Source organism: Perognathus longimembris, chromosome 18 (assembly GCF_023159225.1).
Source record: "Perognathus longimembris pacificus isolate PPM17 chromosome 18, ASM2315922v1, whole genome shotgun sequence".
Lineage (NCBI taxonomy): Eukaryota > Metazoa > Chordata > Mammalia > Rodentia > Heteromyidae > Perognathus > Perognathus longimembris.
Window position 1 is genome coordinate 16,920,152 of NC_063178.1, and position 18,470 is coordinate 16,938,621.

At 52.9% G+C, this 18,470-nt stretch overlaps 1 non-coding gene across 1 annotated transcript; it reads left to right on the plus strand.

The window, feature by feature from the left end:
• Positions 1-564: 564 nt before the first annotated feature.
• LOC125367375 lies at positions 565-677 on the plus strand. Its single transcript, XR_007214069.1, has one exon. It is a non-coding gene; the product is annotated as a small nucleolar RNA SNORA69 (small nucleolar RNA).
• Positions 678-18,470: the final 17,793 nt, after the last annotated feature.

An 18,470-nucleotide genomic window follows, 5' to 3' on the forward strand; every position in this document is an offset into this window, starting at 1 on the left:
TATTACATGGTTCTGACCAAGCATAGTAAAAGAAAGGGAAAGGAAGAGAGGAGGGAGGACGGAGAGAATAGAAAGAAAGGTAGAAAGAGACAGAGAGAGAAGGCAGGAGCAAAGCCTTTGTCCTGAAGATGTGGCCCAGGAGCAGCTAGCTAAACGATAGAGAAAGGGCTGCTTATTCAGACTCTTGAGGAGTTTTGTGTTGTTGTTTTTCCGTTCCAAGTACCTGCTGGTCTGTAGGAACACAGATGCTAAAGCAAAGCCAGGTAGAAAGAGAGGCCTTTGAAAGGGGAGTCTGGGGGAGTCGTTAGGTTATTGGGGCCGTACCCTGCATAAGGATTGGAGTGTCCTGGTGGGAAAAGCTCCAGTGGGCACCAGTAGCTCACACCTATCATCTTAAGAGTATAACCTATCACCTCAGGAGACAGATCTGAGGATCACGGTCCGAAGCCTGCCCTAGCAAGAAAGTCCATGAGACTCTTAGATTCAGTTAACTACTAAAAAAGCCAGAAGCGGAGCTGTGGCTCAAGGGGTAGAGCACCAGCCTCGAGCAAAAAGCTCAGGGACAAAGTAGGCTGCAATCACAGTGCTTCCTTTTGTGGAAGTACTTCCATTATCCTGCTGTAAGAAAAACCATGTTGATTGTTTGTTTTTGCCATATTCCCAGGCCATGGCCTTTTCTTTTATCCTAACTGGATTTTTTTTTTTTTTTTTGTCTTCTGAAAATATACTCGATACCTCTTACTTGTTTTGGAAATTGTTCATCCCAAACCTCCTCAGATATTGTTTCTGCTCCATTTTCTCCTTTATTTATGGGATGCCAATTAAACAAATATTTAGACTGGCTCTGCCACAGATGAGCACAATGAGAGGAATGTTCTGTAGCCCAGAACACACGGGTCTACTGAACATTTGAGAGTCGCTAGTATGACCCATGACCTCAACTTTACATTTTCATTTAATTGTAATTAATTTAAATTTAAATAGCCACACTGGGCTAGTGGTTACCTGATAGGACATTACATATCTAGAACCTTCCAATCTGGTCATAAATGTTTTATGCCTTCTATATTCAGTTATCTTTCTGATCTGTCTTCCAGTACCCTAAGTCTCTCTTCAGTGTGTGTAGCCCAGCTATTAAGTTCTTAATCTTATATTTTTAATTTTTAATTAATTTATTTTTTGCCAGTCCCGGGGCTTGGACTCAGGGCCTGAGCACTGCCCCTGGCTTCTTTTTGCTCAAGGCTGGCACTCTGCCACTTGACCCACAGCACCACATCTGGCTTTTTCTATACATGTGGTGCTGGGGAATCGAACCCAGGGCTTCATGTATACGAGGCAAGCACTCTACCACTAGGCCATATCCCCAGCCCTTTATTTTTAAATCCTACCATTTCTTCTTGTTGTTTCTTGTGCTAGGTATCAGTTTGTTCCTTCTAAACTCCAGATTCACCCTTACTGTGCTGTAAAAATATTTCTTTTCCCTTCCAGAAGATTTTCCCCCGTGCCAGCTGGCACCAGCACTTCTCAGTAGAGCGGTGGAGACAGCACGGAAGCATTTCGTTCCCCAGTTCCAGAAGACTCTGCTAGACAGGCTCTTGCAAGGCACATGGCTTGTGTGGCACCAAACCCTACAGCACCCACGGGGCCCCTCACCCCCTGCCTGGCGCATCGGTAGCAGGTGCAGCGACCTGGTGCCCTGTGAACTGCTGGCCACCGCGCCCCAAGGGGCAGTGTCCCAACAATTCCCCAGTACAGCACCGCAGCAACTTAGTTCCTGTCCAGGGGTCACAGCTGACCCCTCTCAGTAAGAGCAGAATCTGCCCCTCGCGGTGGACAAGGTTCTTCCTTGTGCTCTGTCTCAGCCATGGAGTGAATCGCCGCTCCTCACACCTGCTGGTTCCACAGCTCTTAGAATTCTCTCGACTTCTTTGTAGCCAGTCCCTGGCACTCGAAGCTCTTGTTGTAGTAAGGAGTGCTTGGTATTCATTTGTTCTCTGCTTAACATATTTTAGGGTTTCTTTCCTCCTATTTAAACAAAACACAAACTTTTCAAAGATTCACCAGGCCCCGTCCATTTCCTGTACCAGCTTCCAGCATCCGAGTAGAGTGTTTATTCCCTCGCGACTCAGGAGGCTGAGATCTAAGGGTTTCAGTTCAAAGCCAGGCTAGGCAGGAAAGCTGTGAGACTTTTTTTTTTTTTTTTGGCCAGTCCTGAGGCTTGGACTCAGGGCCTGAGCACCATCCCTGGCTTCTTTTTGCTCAAGGCTAGCAATCTGCCACTTGAGCCACAGCGCCACTTCTGGCCGTTTTCTGTATATGTGGTACTGGGGAATTGAACCCAGGGCCTCATGTATATGAGGCAAGCACTCGTGCCACTAGGCCATATTCCCAGCCCAAAGCTGTGAGACTCTTAACTCCGATTGCTTACCAAAAACTCTGAAGTGGAGCTGTGGGCAGACAGCAGAGCATTAAACTTGAACAAAAAAATCAAGGATAGAAGGAAAAGATGGCACCGACACAGTAGGGAGGCACCCCGAAACGCTCCAACTGAATAGCGAGCTGGGAACTCCAACACCCAACACCCCATCAAGAACCCAGCAAACCCAGCAGCCAGAAGCAGTGGAGAAACGCAGGAAAACAAAAAGGAGCAAAAAAGAAGAACCGAAAACCTACACAGAGCCGGAGAATCTCCGGGGCACCCTCCCCCCACCAGCCGACCCTGGCCCAAACAGGGGCCAGGCTGGGAAAGGGGAACCCGGCGATGGGCAGACAGGCTGCCAGGAGCGCAGAATTCATATAGCGGGAGACCCCACGGACACAAGGCAGGGTGTGGACCAAGACACACAACAGCAGTGACGAGAAGTTCGGGTCCACACCGGGTTCAGACAGATGGCGGCTGGGTACCCAGCGCGGCAGAAGGAGGGAACCTGGGAAGCCTCCACAACACTTCGCCACCCCCTGAAGGACCAACGGCTGTGCGGGACACACACACAATCCAGGATCAGGGCCAGGGGGTGGCCAGCAGTGCAAGCCCCACCCGAGGCGCCTGGACCTCACGGACTCTTACAACTAAAATCACAGGCGCTGGTGGGCAATACCAGCACAGCAGGGACACCTGGGCCTGATCACGTCCCCCCCTCGCAGCGGAGGCGAGGTCTGAGGGTGCTAACCCACGCCTGGACAGTCGATCCCACTGGGCCCCACACATACTGACCCCCCCCCAACAGACTCGTGGGAGGGCGCAAGCACAACCCAACAACCCGGGGCTCGCTCTGGGAGGCGTACCCCGCTAAAGTGGATGGGGCCACAGCACCAGCGCCTGTTGTAGCAGGCGCACAGCACACAGGTGGGCAGGGCCCCCGGCGACAGCGCCCGCTCTGGTAGGCGTACCCTGCACTGGTGGGCGGGGCCACAGCAGCAGCACCTGCTGCTGTAGACGCGCCTACACAGGAGGGAGGGCAGAGCTACAGACCAAACCTGAGAAGCCATCCACACATCTCCAGATGCGCAAATCACAAAGAAACATAACACAGTTCATCAAAGAGCAAGACAACTCGCCAGCTCCAAAAAAGCAGCACCACTGAAGAGGAGATGGAGACTAAAAAAGCAAATGAGGCCATGTTAACAGGAATGATCGAAAGCGTCAGAAATGAAATCAGAAAACAATTCCAGGAGTTTAGAGCGGAAATCTGGAAGGACACCCAGGAAGCCAAGAAAGAAATGGAGGCAAAAATGGATACAATGCAAGCCTCCATTAAAGAAATGGAAGCAAAAATGGATACAATGCAAGCCTCCTTTAAAGAAGACCTTAACATCCTGAGAATTGAAATGGATGAAAAAATAGATTTAAAATACAACTCTTTAAATGAAGAAATTTCCATGATCAGAGCTGATCTGACAACCATAAATAGCTCTCTGACATCCATAAACTCCGCAATTGAAACCACAACACAAAGAGTTGACCATATTGAATCCAGAATCTCTCACCTGGATGATGAAGCAGCCGACAACAACCAGAAAATGACCACACTCCAAGAAACGGTGAAGCTCCAGGTCAGACTAATCCAGGAACTAATGGACAAAGACAAGAGATATAATCTGTGCATAATTGGAATAGAAGAAAGAGCCGAATACCAGAGCAGAGGGCTTAAACATGTTCTCAATAAAGTTATTGCAGAAAACTTCCCCAATCTCACAAGGGACCCAATCCAGGTAACCGAAGCCTATAGGACACCTGGCAGGCCAGACCCCAGAAAAGCCACCCCAAGGCACATAATATTCAAGACTTCAGACCTCAAGATTAAAGAGCAAATTCTGAATTCAGCCAAAGCGAAGAAAGAAATTTTCTACAATGGGAAGAGGATTCGAATAACAGCTGACCTATCCACACAAACTTACCAAGCACGAAGTGAGTGGAAGAACACCATCCAAGTACTTCAGGCCAATAATATGCAACCTCGGATCAAATATCCAGCGAAATTGGAGTTCACATTCAAAGGGAAAACCAGATCTTTCCACACCAAAGAGGAGCTAAAGGAGTATGTGAATAAAAAACCAGCCCTACAGCGAATTCTAAGAGGGGAGCTCCACCCAACTGAGATCGTACAGGACACACAGACAGAAACAGAAAGAAACTACAATAGCCAAAGTCCAACAGAAAGAACAGCTCACTAAAGACAAGAAAAAAAAAAAAGAGGAAAAAACAGCCCAACAAGAAAATGGAAGGAGAAAAAACACCCTTTCCTTGATCTCGTTAAATATAAATGGTTTAAACTCTCCGATAAAGAGAAGCAGACTGGCAGGATGGATCTGCAAACAAAAAGTTGACATCTGCTGCCTACAAGAGACCCACCTTACAGCAAGAGACAAAAACAGGCTCTGAATGAAAGGATGGAGCAAGATCTACCAAGCAAACGCACCTACAAAAACGGCAGGTGTAGCCATCCTGATCTCAGACAAGCTGGACTTTTCATTAAAATCAACTCAAAAAGACAAAGAAGGACACTACATATTAATACAAGGAAAAATCCAGAATCAAGACATCACGGTGATAAATTTATACTCACCAAACAAAAGAGGCCCTACGTATGTCAAGCAAATTCTCACAGAATTACAGAACAAGATAGACGCAAACACAAATCATAGTGGGTGACCTTAATACCCCACTCTCTCCAAGAGACAGATCCAACACCCAGAGGATCAGCAAGGGAGCTGAGGACCTAAGTAACACCATATCCCAAATGGATCTGACAGACCTATACAGAATCTTCCACCCTACAGAGACCCAATACCCCTTCTTTTCAGCAGCCCATGGATCATATTCCAAAATAGACCACGTCATAGCCCACACAAAGAACCTCAGCAAATACAAAAGTATTGACATCATCCCATGTATTATATCTGATCACAGTGGATTAAAGGTAACCCTCAACAACAAAGGATACCACAGAGGCTATACACACTCTTGGAGGCTAAACCCCACACTGCTATCCAACACTTGGGCCACAGACCAAATTAAAGATGAAATCAACGAATTCATAAGCCACAATGACATGAAAACACATCACAAAGAAACCTATGGGACACAGCTAAGGCAGTACTGAAGGGCAAGATCATTGCCCTCAGCACTCACATTAAAAGAATGGAAGCAGAACACATGAATAACCTCACGATGAAACTAAAACAACTGGAGAAACAAGAAATGACAAAATCTAAAACGACTAGGAGGGGAGAGATCACAAAGATTAAAGAAGAGATAAATCTGATTGAAAATAGAAAGGACCATTCAACAAATAAATAAGACTAAAAGCTGGTTCTTTGAGAAAATAAACAAAATTGACAGACCCCACGCAAGACTACAAAAAAAAGAAGAGACTCATATACATAAAATCAAGGACTCCACCAGAAAAATTACAAGTACACACGATATTCAAACAATCATAAGGAGCTATTTCCAAAACATCTACTCAGCAAAAAACAATAATTTTACAGAAATGGATCAATTCTTAGAGAAGTACAAACTGCCCAAACTGAACCAGGAAGAAATAAATCAACTAAATAAACCAATAACTTACAGCGAGATACAGGAGGTAATCAAGAACCTCCCAACAAGGAAAAGCCCAGGCCCAGATGGATTCACCAACAAATCCTACAAAACCTTTAGTGAGGAGCTAATACCATTACTCCTCAAACTCTTCCGCAAATACAGAGGGAGAAATCCCAAATTCATTCTACGAAGCTAATATCATACTCATTCCCAAACCAGGCAAAGACCCAACAAAAAAAAAGAGAACTACAGACCAATATCACTAATGAACACAGACGCAAAGCTCCTCAATAAAATATTAGCTAACAGGAATCCAGAAACTGATCAAGAAAATCATACATCATGACCAAGTAGGCTTCATCCCACAGTCACAAGGATGGTTCAACATCCATAAATCAATCAACGTAATTCACCACATAAACAGATCTAAAATTAAAGAATACATTGTTATCTCAGTCGATGCCCAAAAAGCCTTTGACAAAATACAACATCCATACCTATTAAAAGCTTTGGAGAGAACAGGAATAGATGGAACATTCCTCAAAACAATAAAAGCCATATACAACAGACCAACTGCTAATATCATATTAAATGGAGAGAAACTTAAATCATTCCCCCTAAACTCAGGAACAAGACAAGGATGCCCACTCTCCCCACTTCTTTTCAACATAGTGCTGGAATCCCTAGCCATAGCAATAAGGCAAGAGGAGGACATCAAAGGGATCCACATTGGCAAGGAAGAAATCAAGTTATCCCTATTCACAGACGACATGATCTTATATCTGAAGGACCCAAAAAACTCAGTAGCCAAACTCCTACACCTAATAAACCAATTTGGCAAAGTAGCAGGATACAAAATCAATCCACAAAAAGTCAGCAGCTTTTCTGTACACCAGCAATATACAAACAGAAAAGGAAATTATGGAAACAATTCCATTTACAGTAGCCAAAAAAAGAATAAAGTACCTAGGAATCAACTTAACCAAGGAAATGACGGACCTATTTAATGAAAACTATAAAAATCTAATAAGGGAAATCAAAGAAGACACAAGGAGATGGAAAGACCTCCCATGCTCATGGGTAGGCAGAATCAATATAGTGAAAATGGCCATATTGCCCAAATTGTTATACAAATTCAATGCAATCCCTATCAAAATCCCAGCCACATTCTTCACTGAAATAGAGAAACCAATCCATAAATTCATGATGGAACAGCAAAAAACCTAGAATAGCCAAAGCAATTCTAGGCAAAAAAAAAACAGTGCAGGAGGTATCACAATACCAGACTTCAAGCTCTACTACAAGGCCATCATAACAAAAACAGCCTAGTATTGGTATAAAAACAGACCTGAAGACCAATGGATTAGAATTGAAGATCCAGAAATAAAACCGCACTCTTACAGCCAGCTGATATTCGACAAAGGAGCTAAAGACATACAATGGAATAAACATAGCCTCTTCAACTACTGGTGCTGGGAGAACTGGGCAGCCATATGCAGAAAACTCAAAGTAGACCCAAGCCTATCACCATGCACCAAGATCAACTCAAATGGATCAAGGACCTCAATATCAGACCTGAATCCTTGAAACTACTGAAGGACAGAGTAGGAAAGACGCTAGAACTTATAGGCACAGGAAGGAACTTCCTGAATAGAGTCGCAGGGGCACAACAAATAGGGGAGAGACTCGACCAAATGGGACTACTACAAATTAACAAGTTTCTGCACAGCTAAGGACATAGCCACCAAAATAGAAAGACAGCCAACGATATGGGAAAAGATATTTACCAGCACAGCAACAGACAAAGGCCCTGATATCTGTCATCTACAGAGAACTCAAAAAACTAAGCCCCTCCAAGCCCAATAAACCCATTAGGAAATGGGCAAAGGAGCTAAAGAGAGACTTCACAAGAGAAGAGATAAAAATGGCAAAGAAACACATGAGGAAATGCTCAACATCCCTGCTAGTAAAGGAAATGCAAATAAAAACAACCCTGAGATACCACCTCACCCCAGTTAGAATGGCCTATACTCTGAACTCAGGCAACAACAAATGCTGGAGAGGGTGCGGGAAAGAGGAACCCTTCTCCATTGTTGGTGGGAGTGCAAATTAGCACAACCACTTTGGAGAACAGTATGGAGGTTTCTCAAAAAGCTCAATATAGACCTACCCTATGACCCAGCCATACCACTCCTAGGCATCTATCCTAAACAGCAAAAACCCAAGATATCAAAAAGGCATTTGTACTTCCATGTTTATCGCGGCACAATTCACAATAGCCAAAAATATGGAAACAACCCAGATGCCCCTCCACAGATGAATGGATCCAAAAAATATGGTACTTATACACAATGGAATACTACATAGCGATTAGGAATGGTGAAATATTGTTATTCGCAGGGAAATGGTCAGAACTCGAACAAATAATGTTGAGTGAGACAAGCCTAGAACACAGAAAACAAAGGGGCATGATCTCCCTGATATATGACTGTTAACAAAGGGAGACGAGAGACAGTAGAAACCAAGTCTGTGAAACCAAAAACTGCTTGTCAAATAGTATTCCCCACAGGATTGGGGCAGCGATCCAACAGTATGTAACTAAAACCAAACAATTACTCAACATATAAAGGTCAAAATTTGACCTCTCAGGGGAATACAATAGCTCAAAAGCTATGTAAGTACGTTCATATAAGGACTACTGTCGACATATGGTCTAATATTGACATTACATTTAAAGCCCAGGCGAACTTTCTTGGGCGTGGCCACGTGGCTACTGTATATGTTCTTGATACATTGTATATTGTATATATGTCTACCTGACCTAGAGAAGAGATAGAAAAACAGGGCGCAAGATATCACAAGAAATGTACACACTGCCCTACTATGTAACTGTACCCTTTTTGCACAACACCTTGTCAAAAAAAATTGTGTTCAATTAATAAATAAATTAAATAAAAAATAAAATAAATAAAAAAATCAAGGATAGAGCCCAGGCTCCAAGTTCAAGTCCGACACACACACACACACACACACACACACACACACACACACACACACACACCTCTCAGATATTCATGTCATTCCTGAGATGTTAAGTTTGTCCTTTATCTCCATGTACATAAAAACATTTCTTTTCTCGTTTGCATTTAGTGATTGCACTCTCCGCGAGCACTGAGGCTAGGTCCTTGCTCTTAGCCTGCGTGAGTCCACCACGCCGTGTGGCACCCAGGAAGCCAGTGCGTCTACTGCATGAGGAGTGGAGAATGAAGGCTGTATTTTGAGTTCTTTATTTGTGACATTTCCTCCTAAGTGCTGATCGTATCTTTGGGAGCAAGAGTTCACTGTGTTCTTCAAGGGCCGGGGATAAGAGCGGAGCCGGGGCTGCCTGCCCGGGCTTGCTCGAAGCCGAGCTCAGCCTCCCTTGAGCTTTGCTTTCCAGGTAACGTGTTCCAGCACATCTGGGGCAGACGACCGGATGTTCATCAGTGCCGAAAAAGGAGGAAAGCCCAAGAAGTCAGCCTGGGATCACAGCTCTGATTCTCATTTTGATTTTTATGGTCGCCAGTGCTGAGGCCACGGCGTCGTGCCCAAGCTCCCTTTGCACACGGCTAGCGCTCCGCCCCTTGAGCACCGCGCCCCTTCTGGGATGAGAGTCTCAGGGACTTTCCCGCCCGGGCTGGAAAGCGATCCTCAGATCTCAGCTCCCGGCCCTCAGATCTCAGTTCCTGATCCTCAGATCTCAGTTCCTGATCCTCAGATCTCAGTTCCTGATCCTCAGATCTCAGCCCGCTGATCCTCAGATCTCAGCCCCCGATCCTCAGATCTCAGCTCCTGATCCTCAGATCTCAGCTCCTGATCCTCAGATCTCAGCTCCCATCCTCAGATCTCAGCTCCCGACCCTCAGATCTCAGCTCCCGACCCTCAGATCTCAGCTCCCGACCCTCAGATCTCAGCTCCTGATCCTCAGATCTCAGCTCCCGACCCTCAGATCTCAGCTCCTGATCCTCAGAAATCAGCCCCCGATCCTCAGATCTCAGCCTCCTGATCCTCAGATCTCAGCTCCCGACCCTCAGATCTCAGCTCCCGGCCCTCAGATCTCAGATCTCAGCTCCCGATCCTCAGATCTCAGCCTCCTGAAAAGCTGGGATCAGAAGTGGAGTCACTGGTGATGGCTACAAAGTCTATTTCTAAAAGCCACACATGAAAATTGACTTGCCTTAAAGAAACACTGTTATTTTCTGTCAAGTGTGTCAGTAAGGCCAATAGGGTACGTGGTGTGATGTTGCTATGTATTTACAGGGAAAGAAACCAGTGTCATCTCCTTCCTTCTCCTCCTCCTCCTTTTTCTCCTCCTCCTCCTCCTCCTCCTCCTTTTCCTCCTCCTCCTCCTCCTCCTCCTCCTCCTTCTCTCTTCCTGCTCCTCCTCCCCCTCTTCCTTTCTCTCCTCCTCCTTTTCCTCCTCCTCTTCTTCCTCCTCCTCCTCCTCTTCCTGTTCCTCCTTCTCTTCCTCCTCTTCTTGTTCCTCCTCCTCCTCCTCCTCTTCCTCCTCCTCCTTTTCCTCCCTCCTCCTCCTCTTCCTTCTCTTCCTCTCCTCCTCCTCTTCCTCCTCCTCCTCTTCTTTTTCCTCCTCCTCCTCCTTCTTCTCTTCTTGTTGTTTCCTCCTCCTCCTCCTCCTCTTCTTCCTCTTCTTCCTCCTCCTCCTTCTTCTTCCTCTTCCTCCTCTTCTTGTTCCTGCTCCTTCTTTCTGAGACAGGATTTTCCTCTGTGATTCTCTCCTCGCTCTGGGCTCAGGCCATGGTCGTCATGAGTGTCCCTGAAGGGGGACCATGTCCGGGCATAATAACAGGTCCAAGTTCCAAGTCTGGTTGAGCCGGGGGCGTGGCAGGGGCTCCGGGTCCTGGAAGGCTGGGGGCCCTGGTTTGTGGGGCCGCTGTGCTCCTGCAGCCCCGAGCCCCGGCGGGCGGCCCCTCTGGGGGCGCGGGCTGTGGAAAAGCCACTTTTTTTTTTCTGTTGCTTAATGTCAGTTTATTTTGTATAAAGTAATGGATGAAAGAATCTTCATTATGGAAATAATTCATTTTTCAAATGTTTCTAAGTTGTTATAAGTTTGGGGGCCCTGCACAGTTGTCTCTGAGTCACTGCAGATCTGCCGCCCGGAGCTCTGGTCCACACCTCGGTCTCCTCCTCTGCCGCCCGGAGCTCTGGTCCACACCTCGGTCTCCTCCTCTGCAGCCCGGAGCTCTGGTCCACACCTCGGTCTCCTCGTCGGCCTCTGCTCTGCCTGGGCTGCTCTCCCCTCCTCCTGAACTCTCACTGGAATCCCGCAAGCCAAAGAACCCGAGTTGAGGGTGAGTCAGGGGCCTCTGGCTCACGCCGGTGATTCCAGTTCCTCAGTCATATGAGAGCGGAGGGCTGTGCTTCCGAGTCAGCCCGTGAGACGCTCATCTACAATGAATCACCCAGGAAGTCAGAAGCGAAGCTGTAGTAGCGTGCCAGCCTGGAGGAAGAGAAACCTAAGGAACAACCCCCAAGCCCTCAGTTCAGGCCCCCATACTGGCACGCGTGCACACCACACACAACACACACACACACAATCAAGTCCAAGTGCAAGAAACTGAGGGAGCTCAAACCTTCTCCTTTACATCAGAAGCTGGCTCCAAGACCCACGTTTACAAAGCACAAATAAGCCAGAAACTCTGTCTGCCCCGAGAAAAGTGCCCAAGAAAGAAAGAGGAATTGACCCAAGGGAACACAGAGATGAATGAACGAATGAATGAATGAATCCATCTAGTCCAAGATCAGATCATGTGAGCATCAGAATAAACGACAGTGGTAGATTACAATCCTCTGGATAGATGAGAAACCATGACTCCATGAGCTATAAGGGAATAAAAAGTTTGATGGTTTAGAGAACATTGATATAGCTTTAAAATACTTGGGCCCACAATGCTGTGTAATTCCAGAGAGGAAGAGGGGCAGACCAGAGCCTGGAAGATACCCACAACCAGGCAATTGATAAAAAATGAAATCACCTGCCAGGTGCTAAGGCCTGTAATCCTAACTATTCAAGAGGCTGAGACCTAACAACAACCACAGGACACTGAGACCTAACGATCGTGGTTTGAAGCCAGCCATGGCAGGAAAAACTCATGAGACTCTTATCTCCAGTTACCAAGCAAAAAGCCACAAGTGGAGCTGTGGTTCAAGTGGTAGAGCGCCAGCTTTGAGTGAAGAAGAGACGTGTGAGAATGCTTCATCCAGAGCTTAAGCGTCAGTGCCAATATCAAATAAAGAACTAGGTCAATACTTTCCATAAAACTTAAGATCTTGGGCTGGGGATATAGCCTAGTGGCAAGAGTGCCTGCCTCGGATACACGAGGCCCTAGGTTTGATTCCCCAGCACCACATATACAGAAAACGGCCAGAAGCGGCGCTGTGGCTCAAGTGGCAGAGTGCTAGCCTTGAGCGGGAAGAAGCCAGGGACAGTGCTCAGGCCCTGAGTCCAAGCCCCAGGACTGGCCAAAAAAAAAAAAAAAAAAACTTAAGATCTTAAGTATTCTGTGTTGCAAAAGACATCAATTTGGGGAGGGGGCATTAACTGCGAAGTTAAGAAGACGTCACTCTGAGTCCTGGTTCTGCCTATGTGACAAGCAAGTAGCATTTCCACGACCTCTTTACTCCTCCATGAACCCAGTGGGTTTGGGACTATCCCGGCCTCTGTTTCAAAGTGATGGTTAAGAGTAAGCTGTCAACAATTCACAAGAGCCAAAGTACGAAACAAACCCAGATGCCCCTCTACAGATGAATGGATCCAAAAAATGGGGTACCTGTACACAACGGAATTCTACACAGCGACTAGAAATGATAAAATAATGGCATTCGCAGGGAAAGGGTCAGATCTTGAACAAATAATGTTGAGTAAGACAAGCCTAGAACACAGAACAAAGGTTGCATGGTCACCCCGGCATGTGGTTGCGGGGGAGGGGGGGGGAGGACAGTAGAGATCGAGTCTGTAAAACAAGAAACTTCCTTTCAAATGGTATTTCCACATGTTTGGGTCAGCGACTTTACATTATGTCTCTAAAACCAAACAATTACTGAATAAGCATACAAAGGTCTAGGACAGACCTATCAGAAGATCACAATAGCTCAGCAGCTACGTGCATGTGATTATCTAAGAGGAGGCGAAGCAAAAGGAACTCCAAGAGACGGACACAGGAGGGTTTTATGGTTGTCGTTGGTTTGCCACATGCTCCCCCATGATACGCTGCCTTGTCCCAGGCCCCACGCGAAGGGGCCATGGACCACGGAAAGGAACCATCAAAACGCTGAGCCACCGGCTCGGAATGTGGCTTCATGGTAGACTGCTTGCCTAGCATGCATGAAGCCCTGGGTTCAATTCCCCAGCACCACATACACAGAAAACGGCAGAAGTGGCGCTGTGGCTCAAGTGGCAGAGTGCTAGCCTTGAGCAAAAAGAAGCCAGGGACAGTGCTCAGGCCCTGAGTTCAAGGCCCAGGACTGGCAAAACAACAACAACAACAACAACAAAAACAACAAAACAAAAACAAAAAACCCTCTGGACCAAATAATCTTTTGCTCTTTATAAGTTGATTGTCTCTGGTATTGCATTATAGTGAAAGAAAGCTGATTAGTGTACGTACTAACTAAAATGTAGAAGGATGACAGGTCAGAAAAGCACAATGTTGTGATCGCTGTAGTAATAGCTAATTTGGATAAGAATCAGCACTGGGTGTTTGCAGTTATCCATGCATGTTGTATGGTTTCCCATTGCTGGTGCCACAAATTGTCATGGCGAGTGGCTCAAAAGAGTGTGAAACTGGGACGTGAAGCTGCGACTCAGTGGTAGAGCGCCAAGCTTGAGCACAAAGCTAGGGGGGACAAGGCTTAGGCCCTGGCTTCGAGCGCCAGGAGTGGCACACGCACACTAAAGGAACGCACTCTGTGGGGCGCCGGCGGCTCACACCTGTGATCCCAGCTGCGGAGGTCTGACAGGCACGGTTCAAAGCCAGCCTGGGCGGGGAGAATCTGTGCGACTCTCACCTCCAAGGAACCGCCGGGAAAGTCAGAAATGGAGCCTGTGGCTCAGTCATAGGCCTTGAGCGAAAGCGCTGAGGGGACAGCACCAGGCTCTGAGCCCAAGCCCGAGGGCCGGAAGAAGAAGGAGAAGAAAGAATGGGGCCCTTACACCTGTCGGGAGCAGGGCGGGACTGCAGCCCCTGGTGTGGAGGACAGGGAGGGGGGAGGGGCGGGCTTGGCTCTGGGCTGAGTCCCCTCGGGAGCGGGGGGTGGGCCTGCGACGGCCATCTGACTGGACATTGTCCCTAAGAAGGGCAAACAGCAAGAACAGGGGGAGAGCGGTCGCCGTCGCGGGGGGCCGTCGTGTGAGTGGTGTCTGCCGTCGTGTCCCGTGGGCCGTCGTGTCGTGTCGCGTGGGCCGTCCCGTCGCGTGGGGCCGTCGTGTCCCGTGGGCCGTCCCGTCGCGTGGGCCGTCGTGTCCCGTGGGCCGTCCCGTCGCGTGGGCCGTCGTGTCCCGTGGGCCGTCCCGTCGCGGGGGGCCGTCGTGTCGCGTGGGCCGGTTGTTTTGTTTGTGGTGGTCGTGGGCTTGAACGCTAACGCTGGGGCCTGGGCGCCGTCCCTGAGCTCAAGGCTCAGGGCCACTCGAGCCCCGGGCAGCGATGTTGGTGGGTGACGCCCGGGGGTGGGGTGTCCACAGGGAGGAGGCCCCCCCAGCAGCCCTGAGTTCTAACTGGGGACGCTGGGCGCCTGTGACCCCAGCCACTCGAGAGGCGGAGAGCGGAGGGCTGGGTTCAAGACCAGCGCAGGCAGGAGAGGCGGCGGGGACCCGCGTCCAATCAGCCGCCGGAAGCTGTGGTTTAGGGGGTTAGAGCACTAGGCCTTGGGGGGGGGAGCTCAAGGACAGCGCCCAGGCCCTGAGTTCTAGCCCCAGAACGGACACAAAGAAAACAGAAGAGAGAGGGAGAAAGGAAGGAAGAAGGAAGGAAGAGGAGGGAGGGAAGGAAGGGAAGAAGGGAGGGAGGGAGGGGCAGGGGGGCGGGAGGGAGGGAGGGAAGAAGGAAGGGAGGGGAGGGAGGGCGGGGAGGGAGGGAGGGCAGGGGGCGGGAGGGAGGGAGGGAGGGAGGGAGGGGAAGAAGGAAGGGAGGGGAGGGAGGCAGGGCAGGGAGGGAGGCAGGGCAGGGAGGGAGGGAGGGCAGGGGGGTGGGAGGGAGGGAGGGTTGCGAGGGAGGGAGGGCGGGAGGGAGGCAGGCAGGGCGGGAGGGAGGGAGGGAGGGGCGGGAGGGGCAGGGGGGAGGCAGGCAGGGAGGGCGGGCGGGAGGGAGGGAAGGAGGGAGGGAGGGGCGGGGAGGCAGGCAGGGCGGGAGGATGGGCGGGAGGATGGGCGGGAGGATTGGGCGGGGAGGGCGGGCGGGGAGGGCGGGCGGGCGGGCGTGTCAGGCGCACAGTGACGGTAGCCCGCGTAGTCTCGGCCGCGCTCTGGCTTTCGTTCGCGGGCCGGTGCGGAGCGGTCGGCGGGAGGACCCCGCCCGCTGCATCCGCCTCCTCGACGTGTCCGCGTTGCCCGTGGGCTGAGCGCGGACGCCCGGGCCTGCCGCGCAGTGTGGAGCCGGCTCCGCCGTCGCCATGGCAGCCGGGCACCTGGGGTGGAGTCGGGGGAGCAAACGGCCAAGTCCCCTGAGAGGGAGCACGGAAGGCTGTGTGTGGGTGCGGGGTACCCTGCGTGCGGCGCCCGAGGGACACGGAGACCCGCAGCGGGGGGGGCGGGGGGGGGGGCTCCCGCCTGGGCTCCGCCTGGGCCCCGCACGCTCCCCGGGGCTGCTTGGCGGGGGGCCGTGCGGACCCCAGTCCTGCTCGGAGCGCGGGGTGCGGGGCCTGCGGGAGACACCGCGGTGACGCGGGGACCCCAGGAGCCCCCCTGAAGGGCAGCGTGCTCAAGACGTCGGGGCCTTGAACCCGGGACTCCCCGACCCTGAGCGCCGGCCTGGATCCGCCTCCGCGGTCCTCCCGGAGGCTCCCGGAGGCCGGGCTCGCTCTGCCCGGAGTCGGTGCTCCCGCAGTCAGTGCTCCCCGCAGTCAGTGCTCCCAGAGGCTCCCGGAGGCCGGGCTCGCTCTGCCCGGAGTCAGTGCTCCCGGAGTCGGTGCTCCCGGAGTCAGTGCTCCCGGAGTCAGTGTTCCCGCAGTCAGTGCTCCCGGAGTCGGTGCTCCCGCAGTCAGTGCTCCCGCAGTCGGTGCTCCCGCAGTCGGTGCTCCCGGAGTCAGTGCTCCCGCAGTCGGTGCTCCCGGAGTGAGTGCTCCCGCAGTCGGTGCTCCCGGAGTCAGTGCTCCCGCAGTCGGCGCTCCCGCAGTCGACGCTCCCGGAGTGAGTGCTCCCGCAGTCAGTGCTCCCGCAGTCGGCGCTCCCGGAGTCGGCGCTCCCGCAGTCGGCGCTCCCGGAGTCGGCGCTCCCGGAGTCGGCGCTCCCGCAGTCGGTGCTCCCGGAGTGAGTGCTCCCGCAGTCGGCGCTCCCGCAGTCGGTGCTCCCGCAGTCGGTGCTCCCGGAGTCAGTGCTCCCGCAGTCGGCGCTCCCGCAGTCGGCGATCCCGGAGTGAGTGCTCCCGCAGTCGGTGCTCCCGCAGGCGGTGCTCCCGCAGTCGGCGCTCCCGGAGTCGGCGCTCCCGCAGTCGGCGCTCCCGCAGTCGGCGCTCCCACAGTCGGCGCTCCCGGAGTGAGTGCTCCCGCAGTCGGCGCTCCCGGAGTGAGTGCTCCCGCAGTCGGTGCTCCCGGAGTCGGTGCTCCCGCAGTCGGTGCTCCCGGAGTCGGTGCTCCCGCAGTCGGTGCTCCGGAGGACTGAGTCGCGCCTCTGCTCGCGGCCTCCGGGCTCGGCCTCGCCTGCGTGGCTGCTGTCCCGTCCTTCTTCCGACGTCCGCGCCGGGCCTGAGCCTGCAGCACCAGGCCAAGCAGAGACGGTGTGGGCGGCGTTCGAGGGGGGGGGGTTCCAGACGCTTCCGAGGCCCACAGCACGGAGGCCTGCGCGGCTCGCGGGCCGGGGTGCCCCGCTGGGGGGCGCGGGGCGCTGTCGCTGGCTCGGGGGCCGGGCGGGGCCCCGCTTTCCCCCGCTGGGGGGCGCGGGCGCGGGGCGCTGTCGCTGCCGTGCGCCTGGCGTGTTCTTGGGGCGCCACGCGGAAGAATGAAGCGGGGGAGCGGAGACCAGGACCGAGACGCAAGCACCGCGTTCACAATCGCAGGAGCGCCACGGCCCCGCCCCCGCCCGACCGCGCCGTCGGAAGCCCAGCGGGAGCGGCTCCCCCCGCCCGACCGCGCCGTCGGAAGCCGAGTGGGAGCGACTCCCCCCGCCCGACCGCGCCGTCGGAAGCCGAGTGGGAGCGGCTCCCCCCCCCCTCCCCCCCCCCCCGCACCACGGGCTCCTGGCGAGGCCGACGTCCGTCCCCACGTCCACGCGGCACAATGAAGCCTTTCTTCCGAGGGTGGCCCACACCCAGCTGTTGGGGTGCAGCCTTGGCCTCGAGGGGGGAGGGCATTGGGGCACCCCAGACGCCGCCCTCCCCCAGCCCTGGGGAACGCGGAGCAGGCCACGAGTCTCTGGGTCCGGAACCAGAAGAGCCGGCTTTGCGACCAGCCCCCCAACGTCCTCGCCGGCCCGTGCGCCCCCCATGCTCGGGGCTTCGGGTGGCGCTGTGCAGGTGACGCCGGCTCAGGAGGGGGTCCTGTGACGAGCTCTGGTCGATCGCCCCGTCTCTCGTCGCCCCTGCTGTGTCAGCCGCCAGCCCCTCCCTTGTGAAGTCAGATTCGCCCTCGAAGCGTCTCCACCCGCGCACGCCCGGCTTCCTTCGAGGGTGAGGAGGGAGGACACGCGATCCCGCACGGCCGCGCGCACCTGAGGGCTCTCCTGAGCCCCCGCTCCACCCTGGCCTTCCCCGCGGGCCGGGGTGACCGGGGAGAGGGTGGGCGAGGGAGCGACCGGAGCAGACCTGACCCCCCCCCCCCCCCGCGCCAGGGGAGGCGACCGAGCCCGGCGCCTAGCGACCGAAGGCCCGCGACAAGGCCGGCCCTCGACGTGACGGAAGAGCGACACCAGGAGCGTGCCGGTGTGCCAGGTGTGACTAACTCGAAGTCACGTCCCGCCTGGGTGGCACAGAGCCCCGCCGGCAGAGGCCTCCCCGGGTCTCCTCTCGGCACCGCACCCTTCCCCGCGCCGCCTCTGCCCCGCACAGCTCCGCCACGCACAGCCCCGCCCCGCACAGCTCCGCCCCGCACAGCTCCGCCCCGCACAGCCCCGCCACGCTTCCTCACCGCTGCCTCCCGCCCGCCAACCCGGACCCTGCCATCCGAGTCGAGGACCCGGCACTGAAGGCTGTAGACGTGCGGGGCTCCTACCTCCAGAGAG